General features: G+C 49.2%; 1 long non-coding RNA gene across 1 annotated transcript; it reads left to right on the top strand.

Annotated features, from left to right (window-relative positions):
* The first annotated feature begins 5 nt into the window (after nucleotides 1–5).
* On the top strand, nucleotides 6–27,980 carry LOC132821514 (uncharacterized). Its single transcript, XR_009645326.1, has 4 exons — nucleotides 6–88; nucleotides 15,647–15,734; nucleotides 19,622–19,695; nucleotides 27,942–27,980. It is a non-coding gene; the product is annotated as an uncharacterized LOC132821514 (long non-coding RNA).
* Nucleotides 27,981–27,992: the final 12 nt, after the last annotated feature.

The raw sequence follows: 27,992 nt of genomic DNA, 5'->3' as shown, positions 1-27,992 counted from the left end.
CCTCACGAAAATGCTGCAACTTGAGCAGCAAGCAGAAGAGGATGACGACGACAAGGATGTGGCTCTGGGACTGGCAAAAGAATATCGAGTAAGTGGGCCTGTCCCTTGATCCTTTACACTGTCCATGAATTGCAAATTGTCAGTCACTATCTGTCAGTCAATCACTCAGTGTCAGTCAGTCTGTCTGTCACACTGTCTGTCAGTCTGTCTGTCAGTCAGTCTGATAGATAAACTGACTGACTGACTGATAGACTAACAGACTGACTGATAGACTGACAGACTGACTGACTGATAGACTGATAGATAGACTGACTGACTGTCAGTCTATTAGTCAGTCAGTCTGTCAATCTGTCTGTCAGTCTGTCTGTCAGTCCATCTATCTGTCAGTCTGTCTGTCAGTGAGTCTATCAGTGTGTCTGTCAGTCTATCAGTCTGTCTGTCAGTCTGTCTGCCAGTCTGTCACCTGTTGAAAGCAGAGACAACCTCAGAAAGCTCCACCTCTCAGAGATGGAGCTCATCGGTCCCTTAGCCCCACGTCCCCACCTCCCCACCTCCCCACGTCCCCACCTCCCCACCTCCCCACCTCCCCACCTCCCCACGTCCCCACCTCCCCACCTCCCCACCTCCCCACGTCCCCACGTCCCCACCTCCCCACGTCCCCACCTCCCCACGTCCCCACCTCCCCACCTCCCCACCTCCCCACCTCCCCACCTCCCCACGTCCCCACCTCCCCACCTCCCCACCTCCCCACCTCCCCACGTCCCCACCTCCCCACGTCCCCACCTCCCCACCTCCCCACCTCCCCACCTCCCCACCTCCCCACCTCCCCACCTCCCCACGTCCCCACCTCCCCACCTCCCCACCTCCCCACCTCCCCACGTCCCCACCTCCCCACGTCCCCACCTCCCCACGTCCCCACCTCCCCACCTCCCCACCTCCCCACCTCCCCACCTCCCCACCTCCCCACCTCCCCACGTCCCCACCTCCCCACCTCCCCACCTCCCCACCTCCCCACCTCCCCGACTCCCCAATTACTTTAATCCTGAAGGAAACCCGTTCCTGTTGCCTACAGTTACTGGAAGTTGTGATTTTTGATGAACAAACCTAAGGCCTTTAACAAGTGGGAACCATCCCCCTGTGAACCAGTCAAACTCCTTGAACAAGGAAGTTCAGGGAGCAGCGTTCTCACATACAACTATCCTTTCTGATTTATTCAGATTTTGTGGAAATGACAACATTTGTTGCCCATCCCTAATTGCCCCAAGAGCAGGTAAGAGCCAACCATATTGCAGTGGGTCTGCAGTCAGATGTGGGCCATGCCTGGTGGGGTCAGCAGTGTCCTTCCATAAAGGGGATGAGAACATAGAACATAGAACCTTCCAGCGCAGTCCAGGCCCTTCGGCCCTCTATGCTGTGCCGACCTGTGGAACCAATCTGAACCCCATCTAACCTACAGTATTCCATTCTCATCCATAAGCCTATCCAATGACTATTTAAATGCTCTTAACGTTGGTGAGTCTACTACTGTAGCAGGCAGTGTGTTCCCCATCCCTATACTCTCTGAGTAAAGAAACTACCTCTGACATCTGTCCTGTATCTATCACCCCTCAATTTAAAGTTATGTCCCCTTATGCTTGACGTCACCATTTTTGGAAAAAGGCTCTCCCTGCTCACCCTATCTAACCCTCTGATTATCTTGTTTGTCTCTATTCAGTCACCTCTCAACCTTCTTCTCTCTAACGAGAACAGCCTCTGTTCTCTCAGCCTTTCCTTGTAAGACCTTCCCTCCATACCAGGCAACATCCTGATAAATCTCCTCTGCACCCTTTCCAAAGCTTCCACATCCTTCCTATATTTTTTATTTCTTCTCTAAACTGAGGGCACTCTAAATCTCCTGTTTGTATATATTTTTTTCCTACTCTAAATCTCCTGATTGTCTTTTTTATATTATAACTCCCCCAGCCCCCATGCTGTGTGTGTGCAGGTGTGAGACACAGTGACAGACACAAGGTGCACGAATCTTTATTCAGTTCCCACCACCAGGAAGATAGGAAACACCCGAGTGGTCAGTGACAAGCAGTGCCCCTCACACCAAAGGGCAATGCTGGGTGATCACACAGTGAAAGGGAGGGCAGGGACTAAATCAAAATAGAGTTGGAGACATCCTTCTTATAATGTGGTGACCAGAGCTGTACACAATACTCCAACTGCGGCTGCACCAGAGTTTTGTACAGCTGTAGCATAACCTCATGGTTCCGGAACTTGATCCCTCTACCAACAAAATCTATCACATCGTATGCCTTCCTAACAACCCTGTCAACCTGGGTGGCAACTTTCAGCGATCTGTGTACATGGACACCGAGATCTCTCTGCTCATCTACACTACCAAGAATCTTACCATTAGCCCAGGACTTTGCATTCCTGTTGCTCCTTCCAAAGTGAATCACCTCACACTTGTCTGCATTAAACTCCATTTGCCACCTCTCAGCCCAGCTCTGCAGCTTATCTATGTCTCTCTGTAACCTACAACATCCTTCGTCACTATCCACAACTCCACCGACCTTAATGTCATCCGCAAATTTACTAACCCACCCTTCTACACCCACATCCAGGTCGTTTATAAAAATGACAAACAGCAGTGGACCCAACACCGACCCTTGCTGTACACCACTGATAACTGGACTCCAGGATGAACACTTCCCATCAACCACCACCCTCTGTCTTCTTTCAGCAAGCCAGTTACTGATCCAAACTGCTATATCTCCCACAATCTCATTCCTCTGCATTTTGTACAATAGCCCACTGTGGGGAACCTTATCGAACGCCTTGCTGAAATCCATATACACCACATCAACCGGTTTACTCTCATCTACCTGTTTGGTCACCTTCTCAAAGAACTCAATAAGGTTTGTGAGGCACGACGTACCCTTCACAAAACCGTGCTGACTATCCCTAATCAAATTATTCTTTTCCAGACGATTATAAATCCTATCTCTTATAACCTTTTCCAACACTTTACCAACAACTGAAGTAAGGCTCACTGGTCTATAATTACCAGGGTTGTCTCTACTCCCCTTCTTGAACAGGGGAACCACATTTGCTATCCTCCAGTCTTCTGGCACTATTCCTGTAGACAATGACGATTTAAAGATCAATGCCAAAGACTCGGCAATCTCCTCCCTGGCTTCCCAGAGGATCCTGGGATAAACCCCGTCCAGCCCAGGGGACATATCTATTTTCACACTTTCCAGAATTGCTAACATCTCCCCTTGTGAACCTCAATCCTGTCTAGTCTAGTAGCCTGTATCCCAGTATTCTCGACAACATCATCTTTTTCCAGTGTGAATACTAACAAAAAATATTCATTTAGCGCTTCCCCTATCTCCTCTGACTCCACACACAGCTTCCCACTGCTATCCTTGATTGGTCCTAATCTTACTCTCGTCATTCTTTTGTCCCTGATATTCCTCTTGACAAGACATTCAACTTGTTTAATAAACCACGGCTCCCTCACTCGACCACTTCCTCCCTGCCTGATCGGTACATATTTATCAAGGACACGCAGTAGCTGTTCCTTGAATAAGCTCCACATTTCAATTATGCCCATGCCCTGTAGTTTCCTTCCCCATCCTATGCTTCCTAAATCTTCCCAGACTTCGGGACAGGCAACAGTGCAGAGTGTCCGAGCGGAGGCTAATGTCCACGTTCGGTCCCCATGGGGATGGCCTTAACAGGGACCTTGAGTTCATGTCACACTACAGGTGACCCCACTGCACTATACACTCCGTCTCATACACACACACTGTTACACACTCACACACCCATGTAAACCCGCTCTCACATACATGCTCTCTCTCACACACACACACACACACACGTTTTTGGGGTGAATTTACATTTACAGATGCGTATTTTCAGATACATTCTATTTTGTTCAAAAAGTACACAATCTGTAGACAGTAGGTCCATGTGACATTTATAAATTCCTATTTCGGAGATAGAACCAGTCTAACTCAAGTTTGGAATACTGACAGACTCTAACCTCACAACAGTCTAGGATAGTTCAATATATTGCCTCAGTTTTATGACACTTTGATCTTCTTCTGTAAATTCTGTTTCCTATGATCCTGCCCACTAGTTACCTGATGAAGGAGCGTCGCTCCGAAAGCTAGTGCTTCCAAATAAACCTGTTAGACTATAACCTGGTGTTGGGGAGATTTAAGAAGATTTGTAGCTCAGGCTGAAGTTCTGGATATAGGTTTGCTCAGAACTGGGAGGCTCATTTCCAGGCGTTTCATCATCATGTAGCTTTCTCTGGAGGCTCACTAATGATGTTACCTCGTATGGTGACGAAACGTCAGAAAACGAACCTTCCAGCTCAGTGAGCAAACCTACATCTATAACCCCAGTCCAACACCAGCACCTCCACATCACAGAAAGATAATAGCAAGATAATTCCAGGTAATTAAGAATGATAACAGATAGTGTCAGTAGAGTGTTGATAGACTGAATGACAAGTGATCAAAAGTGTCAGATGGTGTAAGTAAAAATGTCAACAGCTAAATAGCAAGTGAAGGGATGGTCATGATCCCCGCTTAACTATTACAAAATATCAAAAATGAGATGGCTGGAATAACGTGATCGGTTTCAGAGTCACATGCCGAGGGTCTAAGCAAAATAATAAGTAATGTGAAACTGTACAAACTAATCCCGAGGTAGAGAGATCACAACAAGTCATCAAGTGGTGGTGTCAAAGCAGGGACAATCAGCAAGGTTTTACAGATACAGAGCAGTGCGGTGAGGTGAGACGTACCGTGACATGGCCCCAAGGTCACAGTTCAGGCTGTCTTCATGACTGTCAGTTTCTGCTCAGGCCATTCTGTGTTGTTATCTCGAAGGTTGCCTGGGAGGATATTCAGGATATTCAGCCTCTTATCTTTGGGTAAGGTTCCAAGTCAGGATGGTGCGTGGTTTGGAGGGGAACTTGAAGCTGGTGATGTTCCCATGTATCTGCTGCCCCTGTCATAGGAACACTGCAACAGGATGAGGCCATTCTGCCCCTGGAGCCTATTCTACCGTCCAATGAGATCATGGCTGATCTGGGGCCTAACTCCACATACCTGCCTTTGGCCCATATACCTTAACACCTTTGACAGAAATTTATCTTAGATCTAAAGCTAACAACTGATCCAGCATGGACTACCATTTATGGAAGGGAGTTCCTGTCTCGACCACCCTCTGAGTGGAGAAATGCTACTGAACACTGCTCCTGACGGGTCATCCATAGGTTTTTGTTTATGGCCCTAGATGTTGAATCTCCAAACAGAGGAAACAGTTTATCTTTATCTACCCTGTCCTTCTCCTGTTAATATCTTGAAGACTGTGATCAGGCTACCTCAGAACCTGGGCTGTTGCCCACCTGGTCTGAGTGATCTTCCAGCTTTCCCAGCACCTTCTCCTCAGTGATGGGCATTACACTCCCCTCTGGCCCCTGACTCTCTCGTTATTTTGGTATTCTGCTGGGGTCTTCCCCTGTGAATACTGATGTAAAGCTCCCATTCAGTTCCTCTGCCGTGTCCTTGTTCCCCATTACTATTTCTCCAGCCTCATTTTCCAGCAGTTGAAGGTCCACTCTTACTTCTCTCTCACCTTTTATATGTCTAAAACTATCCTTGCAATGTTCTTTAACATTACTAACTAGCTTACCCTCATATTTCATCTTCTCCACCTCCCTATTGTTTCCTTCGTGATCCCCTGTTGGTTTTTAAAGGCTTCCCACTAATCTTCACCAGATTGTATACTTTTGCTTTTGTCCCCACCTCCCCATGTCAGCCATTGTTACCTCAGCCTCCCCTTACTGCCTTCCTTCTTCCTCAGGATGAACTCCCGCAGTGTCTCCCGCGTTACCCCACCCTGAAACTCCGACCATTACTGCGTCACTCTCTCCCTGGCTTGGCGATCTTTCCAATCAACTCTGGCCAGCTCCTCCCTCATATCTTTCTGGTTATCTCTACTGAAGTTCTTCACGCAGAGGGTGGGGGAGGGGGGGGGGCTGGAACGCGCTGCCAGTGAAGGTGGTAGAGGTGGGCAGGTGGGCGTGATTTAAGATGTACCTGGACAGATACATGAATGGGCAGGGAGCAGAGGGACACAGATCCTTAGCAGACGTGACAGGTTTAGGTAGAGGACTGGGATTGGCACAGGCGTGAAGGGCTGAAGGGCCTGCTCCTCTGCTGTAATGTACTGTGTTCAATTATAATCCCATTGCATCTGATTCCAATGTCTCCCTCCCACACTGCAGGGTGAACTCTGTCATATTAAGGTCACTGCCCCCAAAGAGTTACTTTACCTTCAGCTCCCTGACCGAGTCTGCCTCATGACGCATCACCAAATCCAGGATTACCTGTTCCCAAATCCAGGATTACCTGTTCCCAAATCCAGGATTACCTGTTCCCAAGTGGGCTCCACCACACTCTGCTGTAATTGAAAAAAACCCATGTGGACTTACCACAAATTCCTTTCCTTGGGGACCCTCACCAACCTGTTTTTCCCAGTCCACCTGCACACTGAAGTCCCCCGCGATGATTGTAATAGTACCTCTCTGACATGTTGTTTCTATTTTCGGATTGATTTTCTTCCCCACATCCTGAGTACAGCTCGGAGGCCTGTTCACAACTCCCATCATGGTCTTTGTCCATGGGCAATTCCTGCACTGTACCCAGACAGACACTGTACCTCCTGGCTCAGTATCACTGTTGGGTATGGCTGGCTGGGGTTGAGTTTATAAAGGGGCCTGGGCTGTTGCTAGGAGCAGTGAGTCAGTGAGGCCCCAACGCTGCAGGAAGATACATGCAGCAGTTTGGTATCTGCATTTCCCTGCAAGTCTTGTCCTGACATTGGTGAATGGTGACGGGATCCGTTTGGAATAATCGGCATTCTGCCCTCATCGTTGCTGCACTCTGGTCTGATGAAGGTTGGCTGCAGTACCTTCCTTGTGGAAATGCTGACAGAACCTCAACTGAAGAGTACAACGCCCAGGTCAAGAGGCCAAGGTTTTGTAGATAAAAATCTTCGAGTAAAATGTGAGGTGTGCAGATGCTGGAGATCAGAGCTGAAAATGTGTTGCTGGTTAAAGCACAGCAGGTCAGGCAGCATCCAAGGAATAGGAAATTCAACATTTCGGGCATAAGCCCTGATGAAGGGTTTTTGCCCGAAACGTCGAATTTCCTGTTCCTTGGATGCTGCCTGACCTGCTGTGCTTTAACCAGCAACACATTTTCAGTTTTGTAGATTAAAGGTAACAAATAACGAATGAACAGGTTTGACTGGACGAGACGGTCAGGGTTTCCTGTAAAGGTCGGGTACAGGCGGGCTAAATAGCCTCCTTGTGGAATCACAGCGAGCTGAGGTTTATGACAATGCAGTGGCCCCAGTGAGATTATCTCTTGACTGTTAATCCAGAGACCCCGGTAATGTTCTGAGGACCTGGGTTCAAATCCCACCACAGCAGATGGTGAACTTTGAATTCGGTAAAAATCTGGAATTAAGAGTCTAGTGATGACCATGAAACCGTTGGTGATGGTTGGGAAAACCCAGCTGGACACTGCCACCCTTACCTGGTCTGGCCTCCATGTGACTCCAGTTCCACAGCCATGGGGTTGACTCCTAACTGCCCTCTGGGGATGGGCAACAAAGGCTGACCCAGTCAGTGACACCCTCCTCCCGTGAATGAAGTTTTTAAAAATGCTGCCCCCAGTATTTTTGAGCTCATTTCTGAGTCAGTCCCCTGGGCCGGATGGGATTTAGGGTCAAAAGTGTGGTGCTGGAAAAGCACAGCAGGTAAGGCAGCATCTGAAACATTGAATTAAATTGAATTGAATTTATTGTCACGTGTACCGAGACACAGTGAAAAGCTTTGTCTTGCGAGCAATACAGGCAGATCACAGAGTTAAGTAGCAAAGATAATAAATAATAGGGAAACAGCAGTAAAAACAAAAACACTGGTTAAGAGTTTGAGAGTCCATTCAGTATTCTAACAACAGTCGGGTAGAAACTGTTTTGAAACCGGCTGGTGCGAGTGTTCAGCCTTCTGTACCTTCTCCCCGATGGTAGAGGTTGGTGAAAAGCATTGCCAGGGTGAGATGGATCTTTGAGAATGCTGGCGGCCTTTCCTTGACAGCGGACCGGGTAGATGGATTCTGTAGATGGGAGGTTGGCCTTTGTGATTGTCCAAGCCGAGTTCCCCACTCTCTGTAACCGTCTCTGATCCTGAATGGTACAGTTGCCGTACCAGGCAGTGACACATCCAGACAGAATGCTCTCGATGGTGCACCTATAAAAGTTGGCAAGGGTATTCACCGTCATGGCACATTTCCTCAGCTGCCTTGGGCCTTTATAACCAATACATCCATGTGAAGAGTCCAAGAAAGTTTGTTGTGGATGACCACTCCCAGGAGGTTCACAGTCTCCACTCATTCCATCTCTGTGCTGTTAATGTGTGTGAGGGGGGGGGGGTGTGGTACATGAGGAACATCCCGCCGAAAGTTAATAATGAGTTCCTTGCTTTTGCTGGCATTGAGAGCTAGGTTGTTCTCAGTGTACCATTTTCCAGGTCTCCCACCTCCCGTCTATAGTCTGTTTCGTCACCATCTGAGATTCAACCGACTCTGGTGGTGTCATCAGCAAACTTGTAAATGACATTAGTTTGGTATTTGGCGACGCAGACATGGATATACAGTGAGTACAGTAGGGGGCTGAGTACGCACATCTGGGGGACTCCAGTGTTGAGTGTTAGTGAGGATGAAATATTGTCCCCAATCTTCACTGATTGTGGCCTGTGGGTCAGGAAACTGAGGATCCAGTTGCAGAGAGTGGGGCTTAGTCTGAGATCACTAAGTTTAGTAATCAGTTCCCAGAGGATAACAGTGCTGAAAGCTGAACTGTAGTCAATGAGTCGGATTCTTATGTAGCTGTTCTTGGTGTCAAGATAGAACATAGAACATAGAAAAGTACAGCACAGAACAGGCCCTTTGGCCCACCATGTTGTGCCAAGATTTAATCCTAATGTAAAATATAATAACCTACACACCCCTCAACTCACTGCTATCCATGTGCATGTCCAGCAGTCGCTTGAATGTCCCCAATGACTCTGCTTCCACCACCACAGCTGGCAACGCATTCCATACATTCACAACTCTCTGGGTAAAGAACCTACCTCTGATGTCTCCTTTATACCTACCTTCTAATATCTTCAAACTATGACCCCCCTCGTGCCAGTCAGTCCTGCCCTGGGGAGAAGTCTCTGGCTGTTGACTCTATCTATTCCTCCCATTATCTTGTACCCCTCGATCAGGTCTCCTCTCTCCCTCCTTCTCTCCAGAGAGAAAAGTCCGAGCTTACTCAACCTTTCTTCATAAGGCAAGCCCTCCAGTCCAGGCAGCATCCTGGTAAACCTTCTTTGTACCCTCTCCAAAGCCTCTGTATCTTTCCTATAGTAGGGCGACCAGAACTGGACACAATATTCCAAGTGTGGTCTCACCAGGGACTTGTAGAGCTGCAGCAAAACCTCGTGGCTCTTAAACTCGATCCCCCTATTAATGAAAGCCCAAACACACATGCTTTCTTAACAACCCTATCCACTTGGGTGGCAACTTTGAGGGATCTATGTACTTGCATACCCAGATCCCTCTGTTCCTCCACACTGCCAAGAATCCTGTCTTTAATCTTATATTCAACATTCGAGTTCGACCTTCCAAAATGCATCACTTCACATTTATCCAGGTTGAACTCCATCTGCCATTTCTCAGCCCAGCTCTGCATCTTGTCTATGTCTCACTGCAGCCTGCAGTAGCCCTCTATACTATCGACGACACCTCCAACCTTTGTGTCATCTGCAAATTTACTAACCCACCCCATAACCTCCTCATCCCAGTCATTTATAAAAACTACAAAGAGCAGAGGCCCAAGTACAGAGCCCTGTGGGACCCCACTCAACACTGACCTCCAGGCAGAATACTTTCCATCTACAACCACTCTCTGCCCTCTGTCAGCCAGCCAATTCTGAATCCAGAGCCAAATCTCCCTGTATCCCATACCTCCTGACTTTATGAATGAGCCTACCACGGGGAACCTTATCAAATGCCTTGCTGAAGTCCAAATACACCACATCCACTGCTCAACCGTCATTGACCTGTCTCGTCACCTCCTCAAAGAACTCAGTTAAAAATCACACAACACCAGGTTATAGTCCAACAGGCTTAATTGGAAGCACACTAGCTTTCGGAGCAACGCTTATGATCGAGCCCTTTACAATCACCTGATGAAGGAGCGTCGCTCCGAAAGCTAGTGTGCTTCCAATTAAACCTGTTGGACTATAACCTGGTGTTGTGTGATTTTTAACTTTATGCTTTTCCAAATAGTCATAAATCCTATCCCTCAGAATTCTTTCCAAACCTTTGCTGACCACAGATGTAAGACTGACTGGTCTGTTATTGCCAGGGATTTCCCTATTACCCTTCTTGAAAAGAGGAATAACATTCACCTCCTTCCAATCCTCCGGTACGACTCCCGTGGAGAGTGAGGAAGCAAATATCCTCACCAGCGGCTTAGCAACCTCCTTTCTCACTTCCCAGAGCAGCCTGGGATACATCTGGTCTGGCCCTGGGGGCTTATCAATTTTAATGTTTGCCAAAATTTCCAGCATATCGACTTCATCAATCTTAATCTGGTCAAGCCTATTTCCCAGCTCCTCAAAGTTCTCATTCACAACAAGGTCCCTTTCCTTGGTGAAAAACTCATTTAGTGCTTCCCTTACCTGCTCAGACTCCACACACAAGTTCCCTCCACTATCCTTGATCGGCCCTACCTTCTCCCTGATCATTCTCTTATTCCTTGTGTAGGAGTAAAACACCTTTGGGATCTCCCTAATCCTTCTTGCCAAGCCTTTTTCGTGCCCCCTCCTGGCTCTCCTCAGTCCATTTCTGAGCTCCTTTCTAGCAAGCCTGTAATCCTCTAAAGCTGTGCTAGATCCTTGCTCCCTCCACCTTACGTAAGCTGCCTTCTTCCTTTTGACGAGAAATTCCTCTGTTCTCGTCATCCAAGGCTCCTTAATCTTACCCCTTCTTACCTGTCTCAGAGGAACAAATTTGTGCATCACTCGCAACAACTGCTGCTTAAACAGTCTCCACATGTCTGCTGTGTCCTTTCTGTGGAACAATTACTCCCAGTCTGTACTTCCCAACTCCTGTCTGATAGCATCATAATTTCCTTTCCCCTAATTAAATATCTTCCCTCGGTAAATGCTCCTTTCCCTCTCCGAGACTATGCTAAACGTGAGGCAGTTGTGGTCACTGTCACCAAAAAGTGCGCTCCCACCGCGGGATCTGACACCTGCCCTGGCTTGTTGCCAAGCACTAAATCCAAAGTGGCCCCTCCCCCTCTCTGTCTGTCTACACACTGGGTAAGGAACTCCTCCTGAACACACCTGACAAAAACGGCTCCAACCAAACCATCTGCACTTCGGAGGTTCCAGTCAATATTGGGAAAGTTGAAGTCACCCATAACAACAACCCTGCTACTTCTGCATTTTTCACAATCCGCCCACCGATGAGATCTTCAATCTCTCTACTGCTATTAGGGGGTCTGTATAAACCCCCAATGCTGTGGCTGTTCCCTTGCTGTTCCTAACTCCCACCCATACTGACTCAGTGGACAAACCTTCCTCAACAACCTGCATTTCTGTAGCTGTGACGCACTCTCTGATTAGCAATGCTACACCCCCTCCTCTTTTTCCACCCTCCCTGCTCTTTTTAAACATTCTAAACCCAGGAACATCAAGCAACCGTTCCTGCCCCTGTGAAACCCACGTCTCTGTTATGGCCACAACATCGTATCCCCAAGTATTGATCCATGCTCTAAGTTCGTCACTCTTATTTTGAACACTCCTTGTGTTAAAGCAGACACACTTTAACCGATCCCTTTGTTTCATTGTTTACCAAAGGAAGGATGTGGAAGCTTTAGAACGAGTGCAGAGGAGGTTTACCAGGATGTTGCCTGGAATGGTAGGAAAATCTTATGAGGAAAGGCTGAGGCACTTGGGGCTGTTCTCATTGGAGAAGAGAAGGTTTAGGGGAGATCTGATAGAAGTGTATAAGATGATTAGGGGTTTAGATAGGGTAGATACTAAGAACCTTTTACCGCTAATGGAGTCAGGTGTTACTAGGGGACACAGCTTTAAATTAAGGGGTGGTAGGTATAGGACAGATGTTAGGGGTAGATTCTTCACACAGCGGGTTGTGAGTTCATGGAATGCCCTGCCAGTAGCAGTGGTGAACTCTCCTTCTTTATGGTCATTTAAGCGGGCATTGGATAGGCATTTGGAAGTTATTGGGCTAGTATAGGTTAGGTAGGATTCGGTCGGCGCAACATCGAGGGCCGAAGGGCCTGTACTGCGCTGTATCCTTCTATGTTCTATGTTCTATGTAAACTTTCTCGATAAATTCACTACATCCTGTCACTGCCCCATCTACAACTGCCCCCCTCTCAGACATGTGGCTCTGATTCCCACCCCCCTGCCAAACTAGTCTAAACCCTCCCGAACCACACGACAAATCTCCCACCCAGGACATTTGTGCCCCTCCAGTTCAGGTACAACCCTTCCTTCATGTCCAGCTCCCACCTTCCCCAGACGGTATCCCAATGGTCTAGGTATCTGACACCCACCCTCCTGCACCAGCCTCACAGCCACGTGTTAAGACCATAAGACCATAAGACATAGGAGTGGAAGTAAGGCCATTCGGCCCATCGAGTCCACTCCGCCATTCAATCATGGCTGATGGGCATTTCAACTCCACTTACCCACATTCTCCCCGTAGCCCTTAATTCTTTGTGGCATTTGCTGACTGTTCCTCACCTCACTATCTTGTGGCACCAGTAGCAAACCTGAGATCACTTCTCTACACATCCTGCTCTTCAGTTTCCAACCTAACTCTCTGTAGTCACTTTTCAGATCCTCAATCCCTTTCCTGGCTAGATCATTGGTGCTGAAATGTACCATGATTTCTGGCTGCTCCCCCTCCCCCTTCAGAATCCTGTAAACCCGATCGGTGACATCCCGGACCCTGGCACCAGGGAGGCAACATACCTTCCGGGAGTCCCGTTCCTGACCACAAACTCTCCTGTCAGTCTGACCAACGATTGAGTCTCCTACCACTAGCACTTTTCTATTTTCCTCCTTCTCACCCAGCAGCCCCTTGTTTCATCCACCCTCTCTCCTCACAACTCTGTTCAAAATGGAGGCCCGATTCTTGAGGTAAGTCCCTTTTTAAGATGTTCTTGGGAGGAGTGAAGGGCAAGTGATGCAGCATTTGATGTGGATCTGTTAGTCCGATAGGCAAATTGGAGTGGATCAAGAATAGTGGGGAGGCTGGAGTTGATTAATGCCATGACCAACCTTTCAAAGCACTTCATGACCACCGTAGTTAGGGCCACTGGGCGGTAATCATTGAGACATGCTGTTATGAACCTTCTTAGGCGCAGGGATGATCTTGGCCCTCTTGAAACAGGCAGGGACAGTGGCCTGCTGCAGGGAGAGGTTGAAGATGTCCAAGAAGACCACCGCTAGCTGATCTGCGCAATCTCTGAGTGCACAGCCTGGTACTTCATCTGGTCCTTTCGCTTTTCTTTGATTCACACGAAGGAAAACTGATCTGATCTCTGATGCAGTGACTGTTGGAATTGTTTGTCAGGACTTGTCACAATAGGTGTTACTTCTCCACTGACATGTTGCTCAAAGCAAGCATAGAAAGCGTTGAGATGATCTGGGAGGGATGTGTCATCATCTGCTACCTTACACTGTCTCAGATGCTGCCTGACCTGCTGTGCTTTTCCAGCACCACACTGTAGACTCTGATCTCCAGCATCTGCAGTCCTCACTTTCTCCTTTATCCAATTCTGGAGAGTGTAAAAAATAGATAAGTCCCCTGGGTCGGATGGGATTTATCCTGGGATTCTCTGGGAAGCCAGGGAGGAGATTGCAGAGCCTTACACTGTCATCTTTATGTTGTCACTGTCTACTGGAATAGTGCCAGAAGACTGGAGGATAGCAAATTTTGTTCCCTTGTTCTAGAAGGGGAGTAGAGACAATCTTGGTAATTATAGACCAGTGAGCCTTACTTCAGTTGTTGGTAAAGTGTTGGAAAAGGTTATAAGAGATAGGATTTATAATCATCTAGAAAAGAATCATTTGATTAGGGATAGTCAGCAGTTTTGTGAAGGGTAGGTCGTGCCTCACAAACCTTATTGAGTTCTTTGAGAAGGTGACCAAACAGGTAGATGAGAGTAAACCGGTTGATGTGGTGTATATGGATTTCAGCAAGGCGTTCGATAAGGTTCCCCACAGTAGGCTATTGTACAAAATGCAGAGGAATGGGATTGTGGGAGATGTAGCAGTTTGGATCAGTAATTGGCTTGCTGAAAGAAGATAGAGGGTGGTGGTTGATGGGAAATGTTCATCCTGGAGTCCAGTTACCAGTAGTGTACCGCAAGGGTCAGTGTTGGGTCCACTGCTGTTTGTCATTTTTATAAACGACCTGGATGAGGGGGTAGAAGGGTGGGTTAGTAAATTTGCAGACGACACTAAGGTCGGTGGAGTCGTGGATAGTGACAAAGGATGTTGTAGGTTACAGAGAGACATAGATAAGCTGCAGAGCTGGGCTGAGAGGTGGCAAATGGAGTTTAATGTGGACAAGTGTGAGGTGATTCACTTTGGAAGGAATGCAGAGAACTGGGCTGATGGTAAGATTCTTGAGAGTGTAGATGAGCAGAGAGATCTCAGTGTCCAGGTACACAGATCCCTGAAAGTTGTCACCCAGGTTGACAGGGTTGTTAAGAAGGTGTAGAGTGTTTTGGCCTTTACTAATAGAGGGATCGAGTTCCGGAACCATGAGGTTATGCTACAGCTGTACAAAACTCTGGTGCGGCCGCACTTGGAGTATTGTGTACAGTCCTGGTCACCACATTATAAGAAGGATGTGGAAGCTTTGGAAAGGGTGCAGAGGAGATGTTGCCTGGTATGGAGGGACGGTCTTACGAGGAGAGGCTGAGGGACTTGAGGCTGTTTTTGTTAGAGAGAAGAAGGTTGAGAGGTGACTTAATAGAGACATATAAGATAATCAGAGGGTTAGATAGGGTGGGCAGGGAGAGCCTTTTTCCAAGTATGGGGACGGTGAGCACGAGGGGACATAGCTTTAAATTGAGGGGTGATAGATATAGGACAGATGTCAGAGGTAGTGTCTTTACTCAGAGAGTAGTAAGGGTATGGAATGCTTTGCCTGCAACGGTAGTAGATTCACCAAGTTTAAGTACATTTAAGTCGTCACTGGACAGGCATATGGATGTACATGGAATAGTGTCGGTGGGATGGGCTTCAGATTGATATGACAGGTCAGTGCAACATCGAGGGCCGAAGGGCCTGTACTGCACCAGAATGTTCTATGTTCTATGAAGAAGCCTGTCTTGTTTCAGTTACATGAGCACATCGTGTGGGAATTCCCAGATTCCTCATGGGAGATCCCACCAGAGTCTGGTGCATTGTGTTCTGGGTCAGAGTGATTTGCCCTCCCTGATCTCGTGTACTGTCTGATTACAGAGTTTGTCATCTCACCTGATGTATCCCTGCACCATTGCAAAGAAACCCCACAACGTCAACAAGAATCGTTATGGCAACATGTTACCGTGTAAGTCTCAGGTTGATGTGTATCTGTGTCCTGTCTGTGTCCCCTCTTTTACAATCACCTGTCTCTGTGTGTCTGCCTGTGTGAGGCCCTATATGCGTCTGTGTGTGTGACCCTGTGGGTGTCTGAGTGTGTGAGGCCCTATATGTGTCTCTGTGTGTGTGACTGTGTGTGTGTGTGTGTGTGTGTGTGTGTCCCTGTGGGTGTGTGTGTGTGTGTGTGTCTGTGTGTGTGTGTGTGTCACGGTCAGTAACCCAGTTTGTATCTGAGTGTGTGACCCTGAGTGTGTGTGTGTCACGGTCAGTAACCCAGTTTGTGTCTGTGTGTGTGACCCTGTGGGTGTCTGAGTGTGTGTGACCCTGTGGGTGTCTGAGTGTGTGACCCTGAGGGTGTCTGTGTGTGTGTGAGACCCTGTGTGTGTCTGTGTGTGTGACCCTGTGGGTGTCTGTGTGTGTGTGAGGCCCTGTGGGTGTCTGTGTGTGTGACATGTGAGAGTCTCTGTGCATGCCCCAATGTTTTACTTAGAAACATAGAAACCAGAAGCAGCAGCAGAGGAGCAGGAGGGTCGATGTTTTCGGCTGGAGCCCTTCATCAGGAATCTGATGGGCCTACTACACCATTCAATATGGTCATCCCCTTCAGTTCCTGCTTTCCTCCCAAATCCCTTGATCCCTTTAGCCCTGAGTGCTACATCCAACTCCTTTGGGAATAAAATTTAATGTTTTGACCTCAGCCACTTTCTTGAACAGAGAATCCCACAGGCTCCCCACTCTCTGGGTGAAGAAATTTCTCCTCATTTCAGTTCGAAATCAGTAGTGTGTCAGAAGACAAGGAATACAAAGGAATTTAAATTGAACATAAAATATGAACAGTAGAGCGCAGTCCTTATTGTGTGAGTTATGGTTCTGGGCTACCCGTCAGAGGGAATATCCTTCCTACATCTAATCTATCTATAGAATTTTATAGGTTTCTATGGGATTCCCCCTCATTTTCCGAACTCCATCGAATATAACTCTAACCAATTCAACATCCCCTCATATGTCTGTCCCACCATCCCAGAAATCAGTCTGATAAATCTTTGCTGGGCTCCTTCCACAGCAGGAACATCCTTCCTCAGCAAAGGAGACCAAAACTGTACACAATATTCCAGATGTGGTCTCACCAAGGCCCTGTACAATTGTAGCAAGACATCTCTGAACTTGACTCCTCTCACTACAGAGGCCAACCTACCATTTACCTCCTTGACTGGCTGCTGCATCTGCATGCTTATCTTCAGCCACTGGTGTATGGAGGCATCCAGGTCATGTTGCACATTCCACTCTGTCAAATTATAGCCATTCTGATAATACTCTGCCTTCCTGTTTTTGCTACTAATGTGGATAATTTCACATTTATCCATATTATACTTCATTTTCCAAGCATTTACTCATTCATTCAGCTTGTCTAGCATCTCTGAAACATCTCTGCATCTGCGTCACAGCTCACCTTCCCATCCAGCTTTGGGTCATCTGCGAAAGTAGAGATATTACATTTAATTCCTGCATTCTACTCACTAATATGTATTGTTAATAGCTGGGGACTAGCACTGAGCCTGCACTACCCTACCTTCCATTCAGAAAAAGACACTTTATTCCTACATTTTGTTTCCAGTCTGCCAGCCAGTACTCACGTATTCCTGATGAAGGGCTTTTGTCCGAAACGTCGATTTTCCTGCTCCTCAGATGCTGCCTGACCTGCTGTGCTTTTCCAGCACCACTCTAATCTAGACTCTGGTTTCCAGCATCTGCAGTCCTTGTTTTTACCGAGTTCTCTCTCCATGTAAGTGCACGATCCCCTGTCCTTTGTACTTTACTTTTACACACTAATCTCTCACGCGGGACTTTGTTCAAACTCTTTCTGAAGGTGTGAGCAGACCACGTTGACAGGCTCCACCTCGTCTACTCCACAACTCACATTCCTGAAGATTGGTCAAAAATAATCTCATTTTCAGAACCCCGTGCTGACCCCATCTCATCCTTCAATGTTTTCTCTGTGTGAGTGTGTGTGTGTGTACGTGCAACACAAGAGGAAGAGTAGGTGTATGTGCGAGCGTGCATGTGTGAAAGTGTGTTTCCGTGTCCATGTGTGCATGTATGTGTGTGCCCCCTTGTGTGTGTGTCTAGGTGTGTTTGTGTGTGTCATACGTGTGCATGTCAGTGTGTGCATGTGTGTCTTTCTGTGTGTGTCATGTGTGTGCTTGTGGCAGAGTGTGGGTGTCTCTGCGCGTGTCTGTGTGTATCTGTGTGTCTGTGGGTCTGCGTCAGTGAGTGTGTGTCTGTGTGAGTGTGTGGGTTTGTGACTGTGTGATGTGTGTCAATGTGTGTGTATGGGAGAGGTTGGGGGATGGTGTGTGGGTGGGGGGTGGGGGGGTGTGGTGTGTGGGTGAAGGGAGATGGTGTGTGGGTGGGGGCTGTGGTGTGTGGGTGGAGGGGGATGGTGTGTGGGTGGGGGGTGTGGTGTGGGTGGAGGGGGATGGTGTGTGGGTGGGGGGTGTGGTGTGGGTGGTGGGGGATGGTGTGTGGGTGGGGGGTGTGGGTGTGGTTGTGGGTGTGTGTGTCTGTGTGGTGTGTGGGTGTGTGTGTGTGTGTGGGTGTGTGTGTGTGTGTGTGGTGTGTGTGGTGTGTGGGTGTGTGTGGGTGTGTGGTGTGGGTTTGTGATATGTGGATGTGTGTGTGGGTGTGTGTGTGTGTGGGGTGTGTATGTGGGTGTGTGTGTGTGTGGGTGTGTGTGTGTGTGGGTGTGTGGTGTGTGGGTGTGTGTGGTGTGTGGGTGCGTGTGGGTGTGTGGTGTGGGTTTGTGATGTGTGGATGTGTGTGTGGGTGTGTGTGTGTGTGGGGTGTGTATGTGGGTGTGTGGTGTGTGGGTGTGTGTGTGTGGGCGTGTGTGGGTGTGTGGTGTGTGTGTGTGTGGGTGTGTGGTGTGTGGGTGTGTGTGGTGTGTGGGTGTGTGTGGGTGTGTGGTGTGGGTTTGTGATGTGTGGATGTGTGTGTGGGTGTGTGTGTGTGTGGGGTGTGTATGTGGGTGTGTGGTGTGTGGGTGTGTGTGTGGGTGTGTGTGGGTGTGTGGTGTGTGGGTGTGTGTGGTGTGTGGGTGTGTGTGGGTGTGTGGGTGTGTGTGTGTGGTGTGTGTGTGGGTGTGTGTGGTGTGTGGGTGGGTGGGTGTGTGTGTGTGGGTGTGTGTGTGTGTGTGGGTGTGTGTGTGTGGTGTGTGTGGGTGTGTGTGGGTGTGTGTGGTGTGTGTGGGTGTATGTGTGTGTGTGGTGTGTGTGTGTGTGTGGGTGTGTGGTGTGTGTGTGGTGTGTGTGTGGGGGGGGGGTGGTGTGTGTGTGGTGTGTGTGTGGTGTGTGAGTGTGTGTTGGGTGTGTGTGTTGGGTGTGTGCGTGTGTGTGTGGGTGGGGGTGGTGTGTGTGTGGGTGGGGGTGGTGTGTGTGTGGGTGTGTGTGTGAGTGTGTGTTGGGTGTGTGTGTTGGGTGTGTGCGTGTGTGTGTGGGTGGGGGTGGTGTGTGTGTGGGTGGGGGTGGTGTGTGTGTGGGTGTGTGTGTGTGTGTGTGTGGGTGTGTGTTGGGGGTGTGTGTGTGTGGGGGGGGGGCGATGTGGGGGGGGTGTAGGTGTGTGTGTGTGTGGGGTGGGGGTGGTGTGTCTCGGTCTCCTGTTGCTGGTGACGGTTTGTTTGTGCTGGTTGTTTTAGACGATCACTCCCGGGTCATTCTGAATGTGTGTGTGAGTGTGTGTGTGTGTGTGTGTGGGGGTGAGTGTGTGTGTGTGTGTGTGTGTGTGTGGGGGGCGGTGTGGGTGGTGGTGTGTCTCGGTCTCCTGTTGCTGGTGACGGTTTGTTTGTGCTGGTTGTTTTAGACGATCACTCCCGGGTCATTCTGAATCACAGCAGAGCCCATGGTGATGGATTTATCAACGCCAGCTACATCCATGTAAGGACTGGGGACAATAAGGGGTCATACAGGAGCTGTCGAGGGTGGGGATGGTGTGGGGTGTGGAGTCTGGGAGGAGCAGGATACCAAATGTTCACAGAGTGTCGTTAGACAGAAGTTTGGAGATGGCCATTTAGCCCCTCTGAGCCCGTACTATCACCATGACCATTGTGGGGGAACTGCTCACAATGAGTACTCAATGCCCTTGTATGAGGAGGGGTCACTCAAGCTGCACGTGAACCCTGATTTCTGTCCATACGCTCTGCCTGACCTGCTGAGCTTTTCCAACAATTTCTACTTTTGCCACCAATTCATGAGCCTCTTGGAGAAAATAAATGCTCCCTCCGGCCCCACATTAAATGGGAGATTCCTTATTTTCTAACTGTGACCCTTCATTCTAGTCTCTCCCCCCAGTGCCCACTCGTCTCTCCCCCTAGCACCCACTAGTCTCTGCCCCCAGTGCCCACTCGTCTCTCCCCCTAGCACCCACTCGTCTCTGCCCCCAGTGCCCACTAGTCTCTCCCCCCAGTACCCACTCGTCTCTCCCCCTAGCGCCCACTCGTCTCTCCCCCCAGTGCCCACTCGTCTCTGCCCCCAGTGCCCACTCGTCTCTGCCCCCAGTGCCCTCTCGTCTCTCCCCCAGCGCCCACTTGTCTCTCCCCCCAGCACCCACTTGTCTCTCCCCCAGTGCCCACTAGTCTCTCACTCCAGTGCCCTCTCGTCTCTCCCCCCAGCGCCCTCTCGTCTCACCCCCCAGCACCCACTCGTCTCTCCCCCAGTGCCCACTAGTCTCTCCCTCCAGCGCCCTCTCGTCTCTCCCTCCAGTGGCCACAAATTGCTCCTACATTACAGCACAGACACACCACTCCTGTATTACAGCACGGACGCATTGTTGCTGTATTACAGCACACACACACTGCCCCTGTATTACAGCACAGACACACTGCCCCTGTATTACAGCACAGACACACTGCTCCTGTATAACAGCACGGACACACTGCCCCTGTATTACAGCACTGATACACTGCTCCTGTGTTACAGCACGGACACACTGCTCCTGTATTACAGCACAGACACACTGCCCCTGTATTACAGCACAGACACACTGCTCCTGTATTACAGCACGGACACATTGTTCCTGTATTACAGCACGGACACACTGCCCCTGTATTACAGCACGGACACATTGTTCCTGTATTACAGCACACACACACTGCCCCTGTATTACTGCACAGACACACTGCTCCTGTATTACAGCACAGACACACTGCTCCTGTATTACAGCACAGACACACTGCCCCTGTATTACAGCACAGACACACTGCTCCTGTATTACAGCACAGACACACTGCCCCTGTATTACTGCACAGACACACTGCTCCTGTATTACAGCACAGACACACTGCTCCTGTATTACAGCACTGACACACTGCCACTGTATTACTGCACTGACACACTGCTCCTGTATAACAGCACAGACACACTGCTCCTATATTACAGCACAGACACACTGCCCTGTATTACAGCACAGACACACTGCCCCTGTATTACAGCACGGACACACTGCTCCTGTGTTACAGCACGGACACACTGCCCTGTATTACAGCACAGACACACTGCTCCTGTATTACAGCACAGACATACTGCTCCTGTATTACAGCACAGACACACTGCTCCTGTATTACAGCACAGACACACTGCTCCTGTATTACAGCACGGACACACTGCTCCTGTATTACAGCACGGACACACTGCCACAGTATTACAGCACAGACACACTGCCCTGTATTACAGCACAGACACACTGCTCCTGTATTACAGCACAGACACACTGCCCCTGTATTACAGCACAGACACACTGCTCCTGTATTACAGCACAGACATACTGCCCCTGTATTACAGCACAGACACACTGCTCCTGTATTACAGCATGGACACACTGCTCCTGTATTACAGCACAGACACACTGCTCCTGTATTACAGCACGGACACACTGCCCCTGTATTACAGCACGGACACACTGCCTCTGTATTACAGCACGGACACACTGCCCCTGTATTACAGCACAGACACACTGCTCCTGTATTACAGCACGGACACACTGCCCCTGTATTACAGCACAGACGCACTGCCCCTGTATTACTGTACGGACACACTGCCCCTGTATTACAGCACAGACACACTGCTCCTGTATTACAGCACAGACACACTGCCCCTGTATTACTGTACGGACACACTGCTCCTGTATTACAGCACAGACACACTGCTCCTGTATTACAGCACAGACACACTGCTCCTGTATTACAGCACGGACACACTGCTCCTGTATTACAGCACGGACACACTGCCACTGTATTACAGCACAGACACACTGCCCTGTATTACAGCACAGACACACTGCTCCTGTATTACAGCACAGACATACTGCCCCTGTATTACAGCACAGACACACTGCTCCTGTATTACAGCATGGACACACTGCTCCTGTACTACAGCACAGACACACTGCTCCTGTATTACAGCACGGACACACTGTTCCTGTATTACAGCATGGACACACTGCTCCTGTATTACAGCACAGACACACTTCTCCTGTATTACAGCACGGACACACTGCCTCTGTATTACAGCACGGACACACTGCCCCTGTATTACAGCACAGACACACTGCCCCTGTATTACAGCACGGACACACTGCTCCTATATTACTGTACGGACACACTGCCCCTGTATTACTGTACGGACACACTGCCCCTGTATTACAGCACAGACACACTGCTCCTGTATTACAGCACAGACACACTGCCCCTGTATTACTGTACGGACACACTGCCTCTGTATTACAGCACAGACACACTGCCCCTGTATTACAGCACAGACACACTGCTCCTGTATTACAGCACAGACACACTGCTCCTGTATTACAGCACAGACACACTGCTCCTGTATTACAGCACAGACACACTGCTCCTGTATTACAGCACGGACACACTGCTCCTGTATTACAGCACGGACACACTGCCACTGTATTACAGCACAGACACACTGCCCTGTATTACAGCACAGACACACTGCTCCTGTATTACAGCACAGACATACTGCCCCTGTATTACAGCACAGACACACTGCTCCTGTATTACAGCATGGACACACTGCTCCTGTACTACAGCACAGACACACTGCTCCTGTATTACAGCACGGACACACTGCCCCTGTATTACAGCACAGACACACTGCTCCTGTATTACAGCACGGACACACTGCCCCTGTATTACAGCACAGACGCACTGCCCCTGTATTACTGTACGGACACACTGCCTCTGTATTACAGCACGGACACACTGCCCCTGTATTACAGCACAGACACACTGCTCCTGTATTACAGCACAGACACACTGCCCCTGTATTACTGTACGGACACACTGCTCCTGTATTACAGCACAGACACACTGCCCCTGTATTACAGCACAGACACACTGCTCCTGTATTACAGCACAGACACACTGCCTCTGTATTACAGCACGGACACACTGCTCCTGTATTACAGCACAGACACACTGCTCCTGTATTACAGCACGGACACACTGCTCCTGTATTACTGCACGGACACACTGCCACTGTATTACAGCACAGACACACTGCCCTGTATTACAGCACAGACACACTGCTCCTGTATTACAGCACAGACATACTGCCCCTGTATTACAGCACAGACACACTGCTCCTGTATTACAGCATGGACACACTGCTCCTGTACTACAGCACAGACACACTGCTCCTGTATTACAGCATGGACACACTGTTCCTGTATTACAGCATGGACACACTGCTCCTGTATTACAGCACAGACACACTTCTCCTGTATTACAGCACGGACACACTGCCCCTGTATTACAGCATGGACACACTGCCCCTGTATTACAGCACAGACACACTGCTCCTGTATTACAGCACGGACACACTGCCCCTGTATTACAGCACGGACACACTGCCTCTGTATTACAGCACAGACACACTGCCCCTGTATTACAGCACAGACACACTGCCCCTGTATTACTGTACGGACACACTGCCCCTGTATTACTGTACGGACACACTGCCTCTGTATTACAGCACAGACACACTGCCCCTGTATTACAGCACAGACACACTGCTCCTGTATTACAGCACGGACACACTGCCCCTGTATTACAGCACGGACACACTGCCTCTGTATTACAGCACAGACACACTGCCCCTGTATTACAGCACGGACACACTGCTCCTATATTACTGTACGGACACACTGCCCCTGTATTACAGCACAGACACACTGCCCCTGTATTACAGCACACACACACTGCCCCTGTATTACAGCACGGACACACTGCTCCTGTATTACTGTACGGACACACTGCCCCTGTATTACAGCACAGACACACTGCCTCTGTATTACAGCACGGACACACTGCCCCTGTATTACAGCACAGACACACTGCCCCTGTATTACAGCACGGACACACTGCTCCTATATTACTGTACGGACACACTGCCCCTGTATTACAGCACAGACACACTGCCCCTGTATTACAGCACGGACACACTGCTCCTATATTACTGTACGGACACACTGCCCCTGTATTACAGCACAGACACACTGCCCCTGTATTACAGCACACACACACTGCCCCTGTATTACAGCACGGACACACTGCTCCTGTATTACTGTACGGACACACTGCCCCTGTATTACAGCACAGACACACTGCCTCTGTATTACAGCACGGACACACTGCTCCTGTATTACAGCACGGACACACTGCCCCTGTATTACAGCACAGACACACTGCCCCTGTATTACTGTACGGACACACTGCCCCTGTATTACAGCACTGACACACTGCCTCTGTATTACAGCACAGACACACTGCCCCTGTATTACAGCACAGACACACTGCTCCTGTATTACAGCACGGACACACTGCCCCTGTATTACAGCACGGACACACTGCCCCTGTATTACAGCACGGACACACTGCCTCTGTATTACAGCACAGACACACTGCCCCTGTATTACAGCACAGACACACTGCTCCTGTATTACAGCACAGACACACTGCCCCTGTATTACAGCACAGACACACTGCTCCTGTATTACAGCACGGACACACTGCCCCTGTATTACAGCATGGACACATTGTTCCTGTATTACAGCACAGACACACTGCCCCTGTATTACAGCACAGACACACTGCTCCTGTATTACAGCACGGACACATTGTTCCTGTATTACAGCACAGACACACTGCCCCTGTATTACTGCACAGACACACTGCTCCTGTATTACAGCACAGACACACTGCTCCTGTATTACAGCACTGACACACTGCCACTGTATTACTGCACTGACACACTGCTCCTGTATTACAGCACAGACACACTGCTCCTATATTACAGCACAGACACACTGCCCTGTATTACAGCACAGACACACTGCCCCTGTATTACTGCACTGACACACTGCTCCTGTATTACAGCACAGACACATTGCTCCTGTGTTACAGCACGGACACACTGCCCTGTATTACAGCACAGATACACTGCTCCTGTATTACAGCACAGACACACTGCCCCTGTATTACAGCACAGACACACTGCTCCTGTATTACAGCACAGACATACTGCCCCTGTATTACAGCACAGACACACTGCTCCTGTATTACAGCACAGACACACTGCTCCTGTATTACAGCACGGACACACTGCCACTGTATTACGGCACAGACACACTGCCCTGTATTACAGCACAGACACACTGCTCCTGTATTACAGCACAGACACACTGCCCCTGTATTACAGCACAGACACACTGCTCCTGTATTACAGCACAGACATACTGCCCCTGTATTACAGCACAGACACACTGCTCCTGTATTACAGCATGGACACACTGCTCCTGTATTACAGCACAGACACACTGCTCCTGTATTACAGCACGGACACACTGCCCCTGTATTACAGCACGGACACACTGCCTCTGTATTACAGCACGGACACACTGCCCCTGTATTACAGCACAGACACACTGCTCCTGTATTACAGCACGGACACACTGCCCCTGTATTACAGCACAGACGCACTGCCCCTGTATTACTGTACGGACACACCGCCCCTGTATTACAGCACAGACACACTGCTTCTGTATTACAGCACAGACACACTGCCCCTGTATTACTGTACAGACACACTGCCCCTGTATTACTGTACGGACACACTGCTCCTGTATTACAGCACAGACACACTGCCCCTGTATTACAGCACAGACACACTGCCTCTGTATTACAGCACGGACACAGTGCCTCTGTATTACAGCACGGACACACTGCCCCTGTATTACAGCACAGACACACTGCTCCTGTATTACAGCACAGACACACTGCCCCTGTATTACAGCACAGACACACTGCCCCTGTATTATTGTACGGACACACTGCCCCTGTATTACAGCACTGACACACTGCCTCTGTATTACAGCACAGACACACTGCCCCTGTATTACAGCACAGACACACTGCTCCTGTATTACAGCATGGACACACTGCTCCTGTATTACAGCACGGACACACTGTTCCTGTATTACAGCATGGACACACTGCTCCTGTATTAAAGGACAGACACACTTCTCCTGTATTACAGCACGGACACACTGCCCCTGTATTACAGCATGGACACACTGCCCCTGTATTACAGCACAGACACACTGCCCCTGTATTACAGCACGGACACACTGCCCCTGTATTACAGCACGGACACACTGCCCCTGTATTACAGCACGGACACACTGCCTCTGTATTACAGCACGGACACACTGCCTCTGTATTACAGCACGGACACACTGCCCCTGTATTACAGCACAGACACACTGCTCCTGTATTACAGCACGGACACACTGCCCCTGTATTACAGCACAGACACACTGCCCCTGTATTACTGTACGGACACACTGCCCCTGTATTACAGCACTGACACACTGCCTCTGTATTACAGCACAGACACACTGCTCCTGTATTACAGCATGGACACACTGCTCCTGTACTACAGCACGGACACACTGCCCCTGTATTACAGCACAGACACACTGCCCCTGTATTACAGCACAGACACACTGCCCCTGTATTACTGTATGGACACACTGCCCCTGTATTACAGCACTGACACACTGCCTCTGTATTACAGCACAGACACACTGCCCCTGTATTACAGCACAGACACACTGCTCCTGTATTACAGCATGGACACACTGCTCCTGTATTACAGCACGGACACACTGTTCCTGTATTACAGCATGGACACACTGCTCCTGTATTAAAGGACAGACACACTTCTCCTGTATTACAGCACGGACACACTGCCCCTGTATTACAGCATGGACACACTGCCCCTGTATTACAGCACAGACACACTGCTCCTGTATTACAGCACGGACACACTGCCCCTGTATTACAGCACGGACACACTGCCCCTGTATTACAGCACGGACACACTGCCTCTGTATTACAGCACAGACACACTGCCCCTGTATTACAGCACAGACACACTGCCTCTGTATTACAGCACGGACACAGTGCCTCTGTATTACAGCACGGACACACTGCCCCTGTATTACAGCACAGACACACTGCTCCTGTATTACAGCACGGACACACTGCCCCTGTATTACAGCACAGACACACTGCCCCTGTATTACTGTACGGACACACTGCCCCTGTATTACAGCACTGACACACTGCCTCTGTATTACAGCACAGACACACTGCCCCTGTATTACAGCACAGACACACTGCTCCTGTATTACAGCACGGACACACTGCCCCTGTATTACAGCACGGACACACTGCCCCTGTATTACAGCACGGACACACTGCCTCTGTATTACAGCACAGACACACTGCCCCTGTATTACAGCACAGACACACTGCTCCTGTATTACAGCACGGACACACTGCCCCTGTATTACAGCACAGACACACTGCCCCTGTATTACAGCACACACACACTGCCCTTGTATTACAGCACGGACACACTGCCCCTGTATTACTGTATGGACACACTGCCCCTGTATTACAGCACAGACACACTGCCCCTGTATTACAGCACAGACACACTGCCCCTGTATTACAGCACAGACACACTGCCCCTGTATTACTGTACGGACATACTGCTCCTTTGTTACAGAAATATATTGACTCACAGCTTTTTTGTTTCAGGGATATAAGAAGACCAACTATTACATTGCAACACAAGGTAGGTGTATCTTC

The sequence above is a fragment of the Hemiscyllium ocellatum genome, chromosome 2, assembly GCF_020745735.1.
Source record: "Hemiscyllium ocellatum isolate sHemOce1 chromosome 2, sHemOce1.pat.X.cur, whole genome shotgun sequence".
Lineage (NCBI taxonomy): Eukaryota > Metazoa > Chordata > Chondrichthyes > Orectolobiformes > Hemiscylliidae > Hemiscyllium > Hemiscyllium ocellatum.
The sequence above is the reverse complement of the archived record's forward strand: the minus strand, read 5'-3'. Positions and strand labels throughout refer to the sequence as shown.